This window comes from Hemiscyllium ocellatum, chromosome X (genome assembly GCF_020745735.1).
Source record: "Hemiscyllium ocellatum isolate sHemOce1 chromosome X, sHemOce1.pat.X.cur, whole genome shotgun sequence".
NCBI classification, from domain to species: domain Eukaryota; kingdom Metazoa; phylum Chordata; class Chondrichthyes; order Orectolobiformes; family Hemiscylliidae; genus Hemiscyllium; species Hemiscyllium ocellatum.
This window is the reverse complement of record NC_083453.1, coordinates 21,507,387-21,522,666: the sequence shown is the minus strand read 5'-3', so window position 1 is coordinate 21,522,666 and position 15,280 is coordinate 21,507,387. Positions and strand designations below refer to the sequence as shown.

Below are 15,280 nucleotides of genomic sequence, written 5' to 3'. Positions count from 1 at the left end.
GTCAATCCTGCCCTGGGGAAAAGTCTCTGGCTATTGACGATCTATTCCTCTCATTATTTTGTATACCTTGATCAGGTCTCCTCTCTTCCTCCTTCCCTCCAGAGAGAAAAGTCCAAGTCTATTCAACCTTTCTTCATAAGGCAAGCCCTCCAGTCCAGGCAGCATCCTGGTAAACCTTCTTTGCACCCTCTCCAAAGCCTCTGTATCTTTCCGATAGTAGGGTGACCAGAACTGACACAATATTCCAAGTGTGGTCTCACCAGGGGATTTGTAGAGCTGCAGCAAAACCTTGCGGCTCTTAAACTCGATCCTCCTGTTAATGAAAGCCAGAACACCATATGCTTTCTTAAGAAGTCTATCCACTTGGGTGGCAACTTTGAGGGATCTATGTACTTGCACACCCAGATCCCTCTGTTCCTCCACACTGCCAAGAATCCCGTCTTTAATCCTATATTCAGCATTTGAGTTCGACCTTCCAAAATGCATCACTTCACATTTATCCAGGTTGAACCCCATCTGCCGTTTCTCAGCCCAGCTCTGCATCCTGACTATGTCGCGTTGTAGCCTGCAGTAGCCCTCTACATTATCGACGACCTTTGTGTCATCTGCAAATTTACTAACCCACCCCTCAACCTCCTCATCCAAGTCATTTATAAAAACTACAAAGAGCAGATGCCCAAGAACAGAGCCCTGCGGGACCCCACTCAACACTGACCTCCAGGCAGAATACTTTCCATCTACAACCACTCTCTGCCTTCTGTCAGCCAGCCAATTCTGAATCCAGATAGCCAAATCTCCTTGTATCCCATACTTCCTGACTTTATGAATAAGCCTACCATGGGGAACCTTATCAAATGCCTTGCTGAAGTCTATATACACCACATCCACTACTCAACCGTCGTCAACCTGTCTTGACACATCCTCAAAGAAAGTAAGATTTGCGAGGCATAACCTGTCCCTCACAAAGCCGTGCTGACTGTCATTAATCATGCTATGCTTTTCCAAATAGTCATAAATCCTATCCCTCAGAATTCTTTCCAAAACCTTGCTGATCACAGACGTAAGACTGACTGGTCTGTAATTGCCAGGGATTTCCCTATTCCCTTCTTGAAAAGAGGAACAGCATTCTCCTCCCTCCAGTCCTCTGGTACGACTCTCGTGGAGAGTGAGGAGGCAAATATCTTCGCCAGCAGCTTAGCAACCTCCTTTCTCGCTTCCCGGAACAGCCTGGGATAAATCTGGTCTGGCCCTGGAGACTAATCAATCTTCTTGTTTTCCAAAATTTCTAGCACATCAACTTCATCAATCTTGATCTGGTCAAGCCTGTTTCCCAGCTCCTCAAAGTTCTCATTTACAACAAGGTCCCTTCCCTTGGTGAAAAACTCATTTCGGACTTCCCCTCTCTGCTCGGACTGGATGCACAAGTTCCCTACGCTATCTCTGATCGGCCCTACCTTCTCCTTGATCATTCTCTTATTCCTCACGTATGAGTAAAATGCCTTTGGGTTCTCCCTAATCCTTCCTGCCAAGACTTTTTCGTGCCTCTCCTCAGTCCATTTCTGAGACCCTTCCCGGCAAGCCTGTAATCCTCTAAAGCTGTGCGAGATCCTTGCTTCCTCCACCTTATGTAAGCTGCCGCCTTCCTTTTGACGAGAAGCTCCTCTGTTCTCTGAGGAACACGTTTGTGCATCACTCACAACAACTGCTTCTTTGACCTTAGGCCCAAGGCCTCGACAACTGAAATCACTGGCTTGGACCTGATCAGCCCTGAGTTACCTGAAACGTAGGCAGCGCCCCAGTGAAAATGAACAGGACCGTGACAAATTAGGGAGAAGCTTTAAAGTTACTCCATCGCTATGTAAACTGTGGAGAGCATCAGGAACTGCACAAACCCAGCTCGTTTTGTAACAGGTGCAGAGAATGCTGGAAAAACTCTGGCAGTCTCTGTGGAGAGAGTCTGGTCCAACTCTCCTCCAGAACTGCGGCTTGTTTAACTTGCTTAATAATGCACTTCAGAGAGCAGCTTACAAGTAATTCCTTTCATGAAACAATGTGCTACTTCCATGGGATTTAGTGGCTGAAATCTAAATCCACACTCGAGAGGTTGCGTTAGGATTAACTTAACAGAGACTCTCAGACAAATCCTCCTGTGCTCAGAATTCAGAAATACAAGGAGCTTAGAATCAACTGGGATCGGAAGGTTTAAGACGAAACAGGACTTGTCCTTCAGTTGTGTTGGCAAAATGGTAGAGATACACATATCCAGACTGTGGCTAAATGCCTCAGTTCATACAGCACACAAACAGACCCTTCGGCCCAACCAGTCCATGCTGAATATAATCCCCAAACTAACCTAGTCCCACCTGCCTGCTCCTGGCCCATATCCCTCCCAACCTTTCCTACTCATGTAGTTATCCAAATGTCTTTTAAATGGTGTAGGTGTACCCACATCCACCACTTCCTCAGGAAGGTCATTCCCCACATGAACCATCCCCAGTGTAAAGATGTGCCCCCCAGGTCCCTTTTAAATCGTTCTCCTTCCACCTCTAGTTTTGAATTCCCATTCCCTAGGGAGAAGACCTGTGCTATTCACCTTAAGTGATAACCCTCATGATTTTATTAACCTCAATAAGGTCACCTCTCAGCCTGCTACGTTCCAGTGTGAAAAGAGTCCCAGCCTATCCAGCCTCTCCTTATAACTCAAACTTTCCAGTCCCGGTAACATCCTGGCAGAGGCTTTTCTGTGTCCTCTCCAATCTAATAATATCGCAGGGTGACCAGAACTAAGAAAAGAGGGCATCAGTTGGCAAAGAAAAAGAGCTGGACTGGGTACAGGGCAACACAGATGGCAGTGACGTGTGCATGAGGGCTTTCTTATGGTGATTGTGGGGTTATGTGAATTGAATGAGAACCAATTGGAATACTGCCCTGGTGTTGTCTCCAGGGCGTCACTGTGCACTGTCATTCAGTAGGCAGCCATGTGGGTGCTCATTGTCATCGATGGTATGTGGAAGGGGGTGAAGAAGATGGCCTGTTTTGACACCATCACCCTGAGAAATTGTTATGATCTCTCTCCCTTAGTTGGCTTGTACAGTTTTGGATTACTTGTTGCTTTAGTGGAAACAGTGTGGAAACAGGCCCTTCGGCCCAACAAGTCCACACCGACCCGCCGAAGCGCAACCCACCCATACCCCCTACATTTACCCCTTACCTAACACTACGGGCAATTTAGCACGGCCAATTCACCTGACCTGCACACCTTTGTGACTGTGGGAGGAAACCGGAGCACCCGGAGGAAACCCACGCAGACACGGGGAGAACAGACAAACTCCACACAGTCAGTCGCCTGAGTCGGGAATTGAACCCGGGTCTCAGGCGTTGTGAGGCAGCAGTGCTAACCACTGTGCCACCGTGCTGCCTTTAGTTAGACCCTTGGGCATGTGACTCCTATACTCATCATCTTATCCCAGTCATTTGGTTTGTCTGTAGCACCACCTTACTTTGATATGGAGGTGTCGGTGTTGGACTGGGGTGGACAAAGTTAAAAATCACACAACACCAGGTTATAGTCCAACAGGTTTAATTGGAAGCACTAGCTTTCGGACAACTACCTGATGAAGGAGTGTCGCTCCGAAAGCTAGTGCTTCCAATTAAACCTGTTGGACGATAACCTGGTGTTGTGTGATTTTTAACTTTGTCCACCTTACTTTGAATTCAGTGTAAGTAGCTCTCTGCCTCATTTAATCAGATTATCGCTTGTTGACACTTTCCTCACACTGTCTAACGCACTCGGTCACCTGCAGAGACTTATTGTCTGACACCTCACTCACACCAGTTGTGTGATGGCTTGACCTCTCTCTCTCCTTGATCTCTCCGCCTGTAACTCTGTGTCTGTGTGCTCTTCTCCCTCACTACACTCGATGAAGGGGCAGCGCTCCGAAAGCTTGTGATTTCAAATAAACCTGTTGGACTATAACCTGGGGTCGGGTGACTTCTGACCTTGTCCACCTCAGTGGCACTTCCACATCGATATACAGAGAGCCAGATTTTTATTCAGGAAGGGAATCGAGGGTTGAGGGGGGAGAGAGCAGGAGAGTGGAGTTGAGGGTGATCAGATCACTGTGTGATCTCACTGAATGGTAGACCAGCATCGATGGACCGAGTGGCCTGCTTCTTCTACTCGATCTTATACAGTCAGTAGAGAAATTGCAACTGGGCACTCTTAGCATTAGGCTTTGTGAAAGGTGCCAGGCAGCTGAGCTTAGACAGTGAGTGCACAATGGTTGCGTTTGAACTTCAGCCTCTGATCAGAATCCTCCAACTTTCAAACTCTGAAGCTCCCACTGGCTTTCTCTTGTTCTCAGCATTTACCCTGATCTCCCTTTCAGGCCACTCTCACAGCCCAGTATTATTACACAGGCACTCACTCAGTGAAAATAACATTCACTGAGGATCAGATTCACCTTGGTAATCTTGCTTAAAGCCGAGCACATGCTATAAACTAGGAAGTGCTTGCAAACCAGGCCCCGGGTAATACAGAGCACGAGAAAGCAGCCGCAAGCAGTAATGAAGAAGATAAATACAGTGCATCAGTAGATGACAATCTAAATCGATAATTACTAAAGAACGGGAATAATCTCATTGTAGGGGCGTGCTGATTCATTTTTCTGTTATGATTAACTAGCCTGGCTTATTTTCAACCTTTGGGCATGACCTTGTGGGCATGACCCTTGTGTGTGGCACGGTGACACAGTGGTTAGCACTGCTGCCTCACAGCGCCAGAGACCTGGGTTCAATTCCTGCCTCAGTCTGTGTGGAGTTTGCACGTTCTCCCCGTGTCTGCGTGGGTTTCCTCCCACAGTTTAAACATGTGCAGGTTAGGTGAATCGGCCATGCTAAATTGCCTGTCGTGTTAGGTGAAGGGGTAAATGTTAGGGGAATGGGTCTGGGTGGGTTGCTATTTGGAGGGTCGGTGTGGACTTGTTGGGCCGAAGGGCCTGTTTTCACACTGTAAGTAATCAAATCTAAACATCTTGCTATTTCAGCAAGAAATGAAACGGAAATATACCTGAAGCTGTCAGTTTCACCAGTGATGAAAGAAATCCAGGCTAGTGTCACGACAGACTGGTGACTGATATTGGCTTTGCTTCTGTTGATTTTTTTTTTGGGGGTGGTGGGGGGGGGAATAGACAGACTTTTTCCCATCAAGGCTTCCAGCGGTGGCTTGGAGCCTGGGGAAGTGTGGATGGGGAAAACCAGAATAAATTCTGGATCAGTGGTGCTGGAAGAGCACAGCAGTTCAGGCAGCATCCAAAGTGCAGCGAAATCGACGTTTCGGGCAAAAGCCCTTCATCAGGAATAAAGGCAGTGAGCCTGAAGCGTGGAGAGATAAGCTAGAGGAGGGTGGGGGTGGGGAGAAAGTAGCACAGAGTACAATAGGTGAGTGGGGGAGGAGATGAAGGTGATAGGTCAGGGAGGAGAGGGTGGAGTGGATAGGTGGAAAAGGAGCTAGGCAGGTAGGACAAGTCCGGACAAGTCATGGGGACAGTGCTGAGCTGGAAGTTTGGAACTAGGATGAGGTGGGGGAAGGGGAAATGAGGAAACTTTCAGCTCAAGCATCCAGCCCTCCATTTCCAATGGCCTTCAATGTAGGAACCGGTTCAAGCATTCGACTGAAATGTGAAATGTTGCTTCCTCACTGTCTAACGTCACTGTATTCTCAAAGTTGTTCTGCTGGTGAGCTTTGAGGGCACTCTGTACAAATTTATGTTTAAGCAAATCAACTCGCCATCCTGTCTCGGGGCTTTGTTTGGGATTACGTCCATGGGTTCGCGTTCCCCTGGGAGGAAGAATCCTGCATAAAAACAGTTCTTATTATCACTTGATACAATCTTATTTTGAGTGCTGATTTTTTCTTTCTTTTTGTTGTTAGTTATGTACGCTATTGTAGTCTTTTTTTAAATACACAGAGTCTTTCTTCTTATATCTTGTGTTTTGGTGGTTTGTAGAGTGGATTAGTAGTTAGTTTTTTCTTAATTCATATTGATGTTGCCATTGTATTGTAAGGTTGGTACACTATTCTGTAATTTTGTTAAAAAAAAACCCCAAAATGTCTTTCTTTTCAATAAAAATATTTATATAAAAACACAAGTAAATGTGAGCTGGGAGAATCTGGGTAATAGGTGAAATTAGAGCTGAAAAGGTGTTGCTGGAAAAGCGCAGCAGGTCAGGCAGCATCCAAGGAGCAGGAGAGTCGACGTTTCGGGCATGAGCCCTTCTTCAGGGCTGACCTGCTGCGCTTTTCCAGCAACACATTTTCAGCTCTGATCTCCAGCATCTGCAGTCCTCACTTTCTCCTAATAGGTGAAATTAGCCAAGTATAAATTTACTCTGGAATTTCCAGAAAGAATTGCTCCAATTCCTACATTGCCAAGGTGCGTTGGGGAAAGACCACTGTCTGAGGTCTTCCTGCTGAAGTTAATTGGGGGTCTGTTCAGTTATTGGACCCTCCCAGTGCCTCAAATGCATGTATGTGTAAGAGATGTCCTTGGTTTGTTTGGATAGAGTCCAACTGCAGTTTTGTTAGTTTTCTTGTACAAATCCAAACTGCATTTGTGACTATCTATATATACGAAGTTTTTTTGTGAATAAAGTGTATTTTTGAAATTACAAAAAAACAACATTGTCTTGCTCCGAACAGTTGCCCCTATTGCTTTCATTGGAAATGAATTATATACTTGCCCAACATTGAGTCCAAAGATGTGCAGTTAGGTGGATTGGCTATGCTAAAAAAGAATTGCCCCATGGTGTCCATGTTCAGTGGGTTATCTGTGTTAAAAAACCCACGCGGGATAGAGTGGGGGAGGGTCTGGGTCTGGGAGAGATGCTCTTTGCAGACTCAATGGGCCGAATGGCCTCTTTCAGCACTGTGACCTGGACTCGGATATCAAACACGCAAGTGATGATGGACATTAAGGACCAGCTGGATGCTGTGATGTGGTGTAACTGCTAGCAAGCTCATGGAAGCAAGGCTGAGCTGACTTTCAAAAGTCAAAACAGGGATGCCTTGAAGAAATGTGGGAAGGCCGAACCCAACTATAAATGACATAGTGGGTGGCCAGAGGCTGGTGATAGTGAGAGGCCATGTGATGGTGTCTCCCAGCCAGTTCCATTGTTTCATGAAAAGGCATCATCAATGATGTAGCCTTGCAATGCCAAGAAGATTATGATGCATCCTTTGGAGCTGCCAAGAGGAGAAGGATCAGGAGGGGGCGCTGCAGGGGGAGGGCTACAAGCCCACTGCCTGTGGCCAAATGAGCTGTGATGGGTCTTTCGCAGAGAGAAGGACAGCATTTCACGCAGATTTTCTTTCCCCAGGCCCAGTCAACATTTGACACCAGAGGAAAAAGCTTACAAATGGGGACACCAGAACTATTCTTTAGGAAATTGTCAGGAAAATGGGAGCGTACCAGCAAAGTCAGAACATCGACTGAGCTGGAATGGAGGCCCACTGGAACACGGTGGTTGTGTTGTACAGAGATGCACTGGTTGGATCGGTAGCAACCCTATCTCTGGGACAGAAGACCCGGGTTCAAGTTCCACTTGCCCTGGATTGGAGTCATCACATGTTTAAGATTAGATTAGATTAGATTACTTACAGCGTGGAAACAGGCCCTTCGGCCCAACAAGTCCACACCGACCCGCCAAAGCGCAACCCCTACATTTGCCCCTTCACCTAACACAAGAGAATGCTTGTGGTGTAGTGGCAGTGTGCCTTCCTCTGGACCCGGATACCTGCGTTCAAGTCCCACCTGTTCCAGAGCTGTGTGCTAACTCTTGAACAGGCTGATCGGAAAATCTTTCAATCAAAAGTATACTTCACGAATTTTAAAAAAAATTCAGGTTGCTCATGACTACAGATCCAGGAACCAAGTGTGTTTATATCACAGAATCAGGCTATTTGGCCCATCTGGATGATGCTGGTGTTTCTGCCCTCGAAGAACCTTCTCTCACCAAACATTATCTGTTTTTGATGTGCAGCCACAGATGTGTTGGCAAATATCACAACCAATTTGGATACTCAGACCTACTGGAGATGAAATCTGGTCAACACCTTAGGGGTTACCATTGACCAGAAACTGAACAGGATCAGCCAAATAAATCAGAGGCTAGGAATACTGTGGCGAGTAACTCCCCTCCTGACTCCCCACAGCCTGTCCACAAGGCCCAAGTCAGGAGTGTGATGGAATGCTCCCCACTTGCCTGGATGGGGGAAGCTCCAACAACACTCAAGAAGCTCAACACCATCCAGGATAAAGCAGCCCCCGCCTCATTGGCCCCACATCCACAAACATCCACCCTCTCCCCCACCGACACTCAGTAGCAGCAGTCTGTACCATCTACAAGATGCCCTGCAGACATTCACCAAAGATCCTCCGACAGCACCCTCCAAACCCATGGCCACTTCCATCTAGAAGGACAAGGGCAGCAGATACATGGGAACACCACCCCCTGCAAGTTCCCCTCCAAGCCACTCACCATCCTGACTTGGAAATCTATTGCCGTTCCTTCACTGTCATTGGGTCAAAATTCTGGAATGCCCTACCTCAGGGCATTGTGGGTCAACTCACAGCAGGTGGACTGCAGCGGTTCAAGAAGGCGGGTCACCCCCACCTTCTCAAGGGGCAACTAGGGACAGGGCAATAAATACTGGGCCCAGTCACATCCTGTGAAAGGCTTTCTAACCCTCTTTACATGACAGAGATAAGAACAGAAAGAGGGACAACAATTTGAAATAATTCGGCGTTCTACATTGGTCTGATTTCAATCACACTGGACATTTGGACAACAGTCCAATGTTTTTTGAAAGAGGATTTTAACACAGTGATGTTATTTTGACCAGATGATGTCAGTCAGTCATCCATTACACATTCCTCTCAATTGGAATCAAAACATGGAGAAAGAACTGGGAACAAGATGAGGCCATTCAGCCCCTGTTCTGCCATTTCATACTACCTCATCTGGGCCTCAACTCCAGTTTCCCGCCAGCTCTCAATAACCCTTTAACCTATTACTGTTTTAAAATCTGCCTATTGTACCCTTAAATTTACTCAATATCCCGATAGCCACTGCATTCTGGGATAGTGACTTCCACAGCTTCGTTCCTTTGGGAGAAATAATTTCTCCTCATCTCTGTTTTACATCTGCTACCCCCTTATCCTAAAGCTGTGATCTCTCGTTCTGGATTGCCCCACAAGAGGGCACATCCTCTTTACATCTACTTTGTCAATCCCCTTTAGTGTCTTATATTCCTCAATTCAGTCTCCTCACATTCTTCTAAACTCTAGCGAGTATCAACATCAACTGCTCAATCTCTCATCGTAAGAAAAACCATCATATCATAGAATCATAGAGATGTACAGCACGGAAACAGACCCTTTGGTCCAACCCGTCAATGCCGACCAGATATCCCAACCCAATCTAGTCCCACCTGCCAGCACCCGGCCCATATCCCTCCAAACCCTTCCTATTCATATACCCATCCAAATGCCTCTTAAATGTTGCAATTGTACCAGCCTCTACCACTTCCTCTGGCAGCTCATTCCATACACGTGCCACCTTCTGCGTGAAAAAGTTGCCCCTTAGGTCACTTTTATATCTTTCCCCTCTCACCTTAAACCTTTGCCTCTCTGAATCAAAACCACCCCTAAACGTACACTGTGCATTGCAGTGTGAGAACTGGCCTCTTAACACCATCCGTCAGTTGCAAAACCTTGCCATAAGAAAGAAAACGGGACATGGAATGTGCCTTTGGTCCCCGTTGACAGTCTTGCACTTCTAACATTTTAATAAAATCAGCAAAGCGATGCTGTTGAAGTGGAAAGAGCAAATGAAGGAGTTCGGTTTCAGCGATTGGAGATTCAAATCTGCTCCATCAGCTCAATAATACAACCCATTCCCAAAACCCGTTGAGCTGGTAATTCAGGAGATTATCACAGTGAACAGCAAATATCTTTTATCTTTCAGTCTCCAGTGAAAGGAACACATCAAACAGACTGAACTGCCAGATTCAAGTGATTAGATGCATTCCGCAACATATAGTTTGATTGTTATCTAACAACCGATGGTCCTTAAACCAGAAACCACTGTCCAGACTTCCATTCGGCCCGTCATGTCATGAGCTCCCGGCATTGTGTGTGTGTTTGTGTGTGTGGGAGTGGGTGTGGGTATGTGTGTGGGTGTGAGTGTGTGTGTGGGTGTGGGAGTGGGTGTGGGTATGTGAGTGAGTGTGTATGTGTGTGTGGGTGTGGGTGTGTGTGTATGTGCGTGTGTGTGGGTGTGTGTGTATGTGAGTGAGTGTGTGTGTGGGTGTGTGTATGTGAGTGAGTGTGTGTGTGTATGTGAGTGAGTGGGTGTGTGTGGGTGTGGGTGTGTGTGGGTGTGGGTGTATGTGAGTGTGTGTGTGTATGTGAGTGAGTGGGTGTGTGTGTATGTGAGTGTGTGGGTGTGGGTGTGTGTTTATGTGAGTGAGTGTGTGTATATGAGTGTGTGTGTGTGTGTATGCGTGTGCGTGCGTGCTTGTGTGTTTGTGTATGTGTGCATATGTGTGTGTGTCTGCATGCATGTGTGTGCGTGTGTGTTTGTGAGAGTGTGCGTGGAGGTGTGTTTGTGTGCGTGTGTCTCTGAGTGTGCGCGTATGAGTGTGTGAGTATGTGCAGGAGTGTATGTGCGTGTGAACGTGTGTGTGTGAGTGTGTGTGTGTGAGCGTGAGAGTGTATGTGTGCATGTGTGAGTGTGTGCCTGTGTGTGTGTGTGTCTGTGTATGTGGCTGTGTGTGTCTCTAAGTGCATGTGTATGTGTGTCTGTGTGTGTGTTTGTGTATGTGTGCGTATGTGTGTCAGTGTGTGTATGTGAGTGAGTGTGTGTGTGTGTGTATGCGTATGTGTGTGTATGCGTGTGCATGCTTGTGTGTTTGTGTATGTGTGCAAATGTGTGTGTCTGCGTGCATGTGTGAGCATGTGTGTGTCAGTGTGTGTGTGTGTGCGCGCGTATGTGTGTGTGTATGCGTGTGCGTGCATGCTTGCGTGTTTCTGTATGTGTGCATATGTGTGTGTGTGTGCGTGCGTGTGTGGAGGTGTGTTTGTGTGCGTGTGTGGGTCTGAGTGTGTGTGAGAGTGTGTGAATGTGTGTATGTGCGGGAGTGTGTGTGCGTGTGAGCATGCGCATGTGTGTGTATGTGAGAGTGTGTATATGCATGTGTGTGAGCATGAGAGTGTATGTGTGCGTCTGTAAGTGTGTGTCTCTGTGTGTCTCTGTGTGCATGTGTCTGTGTGTGTGTCTGTATGCATGTGAGTGTGTATGTGTGAGTGTCTGTGTGCCTGTGTATGTGTGTGTGTGCATGTGTGTGTGTGTGAGAGTGTGTGCATGAGCATGTGTGTGTGTATATGCACGTGTGTGTGTGTGTCTCTGTGTGAGTGTGCGTGTGTATGTGTGTGTGTGTCTCTGTGTGAGTGTGCGTGTGTGTATGTATGTGAGTGAGTGTGTGTGTGTGCGTGTGTATATGTATGTGAGTGTGTGTGTGTCTCTGTGTGAGTGTATGTGTGTGTATGTGTGTGAGAGTGTGTGTGTGCGTGTGTATATGTATGTGAGAGTGTGTGTGTGCATGTGTATATGTATGTGAGTGTGTGTGTGTCTCTGTGTGAGTGTATGTGTGTGTATGTGTGTGAGAGTGTGAGTGTGCGTGTGTGTATGTATGTGAGTGTGTGTGTGTGCGTGTGTGTATGTATGTGAGTGTGTGTGTGTGTGCACGTGTGTATATGTATGTGAGTGTGTGTGTGCGTGTGTATATGTATGTGGGTGTGTGTGTGTGCATGTGAGTGTGTGTGTGTGTGCGTGTGTATATGTATGTGGGTGTGTGTGTGTGTATATGTATGCGGGTGTGTGTGTGTCTGTGTGTGTATATGTATGTGAGTGTGTGTGTGTGTATATGTATGCGGGTGTGTGTGTGTCTGTGTGTGTATATGTATGTGAGTGTGTGTGTGTGTATGTATGTGGGTGTGTGTGTGTGCGTGTGTGTATGTATGTGGGTGTGGGTGTGTCTGTGTGTGTATATATATGTGAGTGTGTGTGCGTGTGTATATGTGTGTGCGTGTGTGGAGAGAATGGGGAGAGAGCAGGGGATTCAGTCGAAATATAGAATCGCTAAAGTGCGGAAGCAGGCCATTTGTTCCATCAAGTCCACAGCGCCCCTCCAAAGACTGTCCCACCCCGATCCACCCCCAATCCTAACCCTGTAAGCCCACATTTCCCATGGCTAACCCACCCATTATGAACACTCCTGGACACTACGGGCAATTTAGCACAATCAACCCACCTTCACTTTTCTTCTATTTTAAAATATATACTTTATTCAAAAAATATATCTTTCTGCGTGTACATGCTCACAGGCACAACTCGGCTCTGTACGGTAGCAGATCAAGAAAAAAAACAAATTTTGGACTTTGACTCTATCCAAACAAACTAAGCTGGGGAGGTGCCGGTGTTGGACTGGAGTGGACAAGGTCAGAAATCAGACAGCACCAAGTTATAGTCATAGAGTCATAGAGATGTAACAGCACAGAAACAGACCCTTCGGTCCAACCTGTCCATGCCGACCAGATATCCCAACCCAATCTAGTCCCACCTGCCAGCACCCAGCCCATATCCTCCAAACCCTTCCTATTCATATACCCATCCAAATGCCTCTTAAATGTTGTAATTGTACCAGCCTCCACCATTTCCTCTGGCAGCTCATTCCATACACGCACCACCCTCTGAGTGAAAATGTTACCCCTTAGGTCTCTTTTATATCTTTCCCCTCTCACCCTAAACCTATGCCCTCTAGTTCTGAACTCCCCCACCCCAGGGAAGAGACTTTGTCTATTTATCCTATCCATGCCCCTCATAATTTTATAAACCTCTATAAGGTCACCCCTCAGCCTCCGACGCTCCAGGGAAAACAGCCCCAGCCTATTCAGCCTCTCCCTATAGCTCAAAACCTCCAACCCTGGCAACATCCTTGTGAATCTTTTCTGAACCCTTTCAAGTTTCACAGCATCCACCCGATAGGAAGGAGACCAGAATTGTACACAATATTCCAACAGTGGCCTAACCAATGTCCTGTACAGCCGCAACATGACCTTCCAACTCCTTTATTCAATACTCTGACCAATAAAGGAAAGCATACCAAATGCCTTCTTCACTATCCTATCTACCCGCGACTACACTTTCAAAGTCTCTTTGTTCAGCAACACTCCCTAGGACCTTACCATTAAGTGTATAAGTCCTGCTAAGATTTACTTTATCAAAATGCGGCACTTCGCATTTATCTGAATTAAACTCCATCTGCCACTTCTCAGCCCATTGGCCCATCTGGTCCAGATCCTGTTGTAATCTGAGGGAACCCTCTTCGCTGTCCACTACACCTCCAATTTTGGTGTCATCTGCAAACTTACTAACTGTACCTCTTATGCTCGCATCCAAATCATTTAAGTAAATGACAAAAAGTAGAGGACCCAGCACCGATCCTTGTGGCACTCCACTGGTCACAGGCCTCCAGTCTGAAAAGCAACCCTTCACCACCACCCTCTGTCTTCTACCTTTGAGCCAGTTCTGTATCCAAATGGCTGGTTCTCCCTGCATTCCGTGAGACCCAAGTGGTCTATATGAAATCACAAGCTTTCGTCACCTGGGGCTGTGTGACTTCTGAGCAAAGGCATCCCATTACAACTGATCTCAAGCCCTGAAGGAAAAGGCAAAAGCCATGAAGTGGTTTGGTTTCCCAGTCCTGACAGCTATCCAGGGACATATGTGAAGAGAATGTCACATGACAGAGAGTTACTGCTGGCTGTGAACATATTTCTTGGCTAGGCACCTGTTGCCCTGGTTACCTTCAGTGTAAAGCACCCCTCCTTACCGAGAGCAAGTTAAAACCTGAAACAAATTGGGAAAAAGACATGCTGCACTTAACCTGTTTACCAAGTTACCCTGACTGAATTGCTGAACCTTTCTCCAGCCCTAGCCCATATCGAGATCTGCATGAGCTGTGCATATCTTTTCAACAGAGATTCTGGCAATTTGCTTTTGCTTGTGATCAGCCTTTCATCGTCTGGATTTGATTTACCTGGACAATAAGAAGGTGGACAACGCTCTTGTCGCACGTGCTCCTGGTTTCCGGGAGATTAGAACAACCCAGCGTCCCCTCTCCCTGAGGGTTTTCCACTTTGAAATGCAGCAAAAGATGGGATGACGTGAAAACACTCGGAATTTAAGGAAAGCTTACTCGACAAGCACAGCCCAGAGGGTGGAGTTTGAATACTTAAAGTCACAAGGAAGCTAATCGCGACAGCTCAATAAACACATCCTGCATTTCTCAATGAGGAGATTTTGAGAGAATTACACTGACCTAACTGACTGAAATCGTGAAAAGATTACAACCGGAACTAGATATGGTCGGTACACATTACCGTACATACTGGAGTACAAGTTCACCATGGGTTACTAGCTGACATACACTTCAGTAACACTGTTCTCTGGAAATATGCAGCAGATGCACTCACACCATGTGATAGCACTGTGGTATGCTAGTCACTGAAAGTAAACATTGCAGGAGCAGCAGGCAGTGAAGAAGGTGAATGGTATGTTGGCCTTCATAGCAAGAGGATTCGAGTCCAGGAGCAGGGGTGTCTTGCTGCAATTGGACAGAGTGAGACCACCCCTGGAGTGCTGTGCGTAGCTTTAGTCTCCTTACTTGAGGAAGGATGTTCTGCCTATGGCGGGAGTAGAGTGAAGATTTCCCAGACTGATTCCTGGGATGGCAGGACTAACGTGTGAAGAGAGACTGGATCCGTTAGGATTGTATTCACGGGAATGAGGGGTAGTTCATAGAAGTTTATAAAATTCTACAGGACTAGGCAGAGTAAACACAGGTTCCCGATGAGCAGGGAGTCCAGAACCAGGGGGTCATAGTCCAAGGATCCAGGATAGACCCTTTCAGACTGAGATCAGGAGAAATGTCTTCAACCAGAGACTGGGGAGCCTGTGGGATTCTCTGTCACTGAAATCAGTTGAGGCCAAAATGTTGAATATTTTCAAGAGGGAGTTAAATATAACTCTAAGGGCTAAAGAGACCAAAGGATTTGGGGAGAAAGCAGGAACAGGGGATTCGGTTGGATGATCAGTCATGAGCATGTTTAATGGCGGAGATGGCTCGAAGGGCCGAATGGCCTCCTCCTGTTTCCTA

The 15,280-nt window shown here is 46.8% G+C and overlaps 1 protein-coding gene across 2 annotated transcripts in view; it reads right to left on the bottom strand.

Moving 5' to 3' along the window:
* rdh5 (retinol dehydrogenase 5 (11-cis/9-cis)) overlaps positions 1 to 14,443 on the bottom strand; it is a 31,941-nt gene extending 17,498 nt beyond the window's left edge. The window contains exon 1 of one of the 2 annotated variants that reach the window (XM_060821004.1): positions 14,162 to 14,443. The gene's annotated coding sequence lies outside the window, so the exon portion shown is untranslated. Of the gene's footprint in view, positions 1 to 13,637; positions 13,709 to 14,161 lie in introns of those variants that run through there. The other variant, XM_060821005.1, reaches the window with a different exon arrangement.
* Between the last annotated feature and the right edge of the window lie 837 nt (positions 14,444 to 15,280).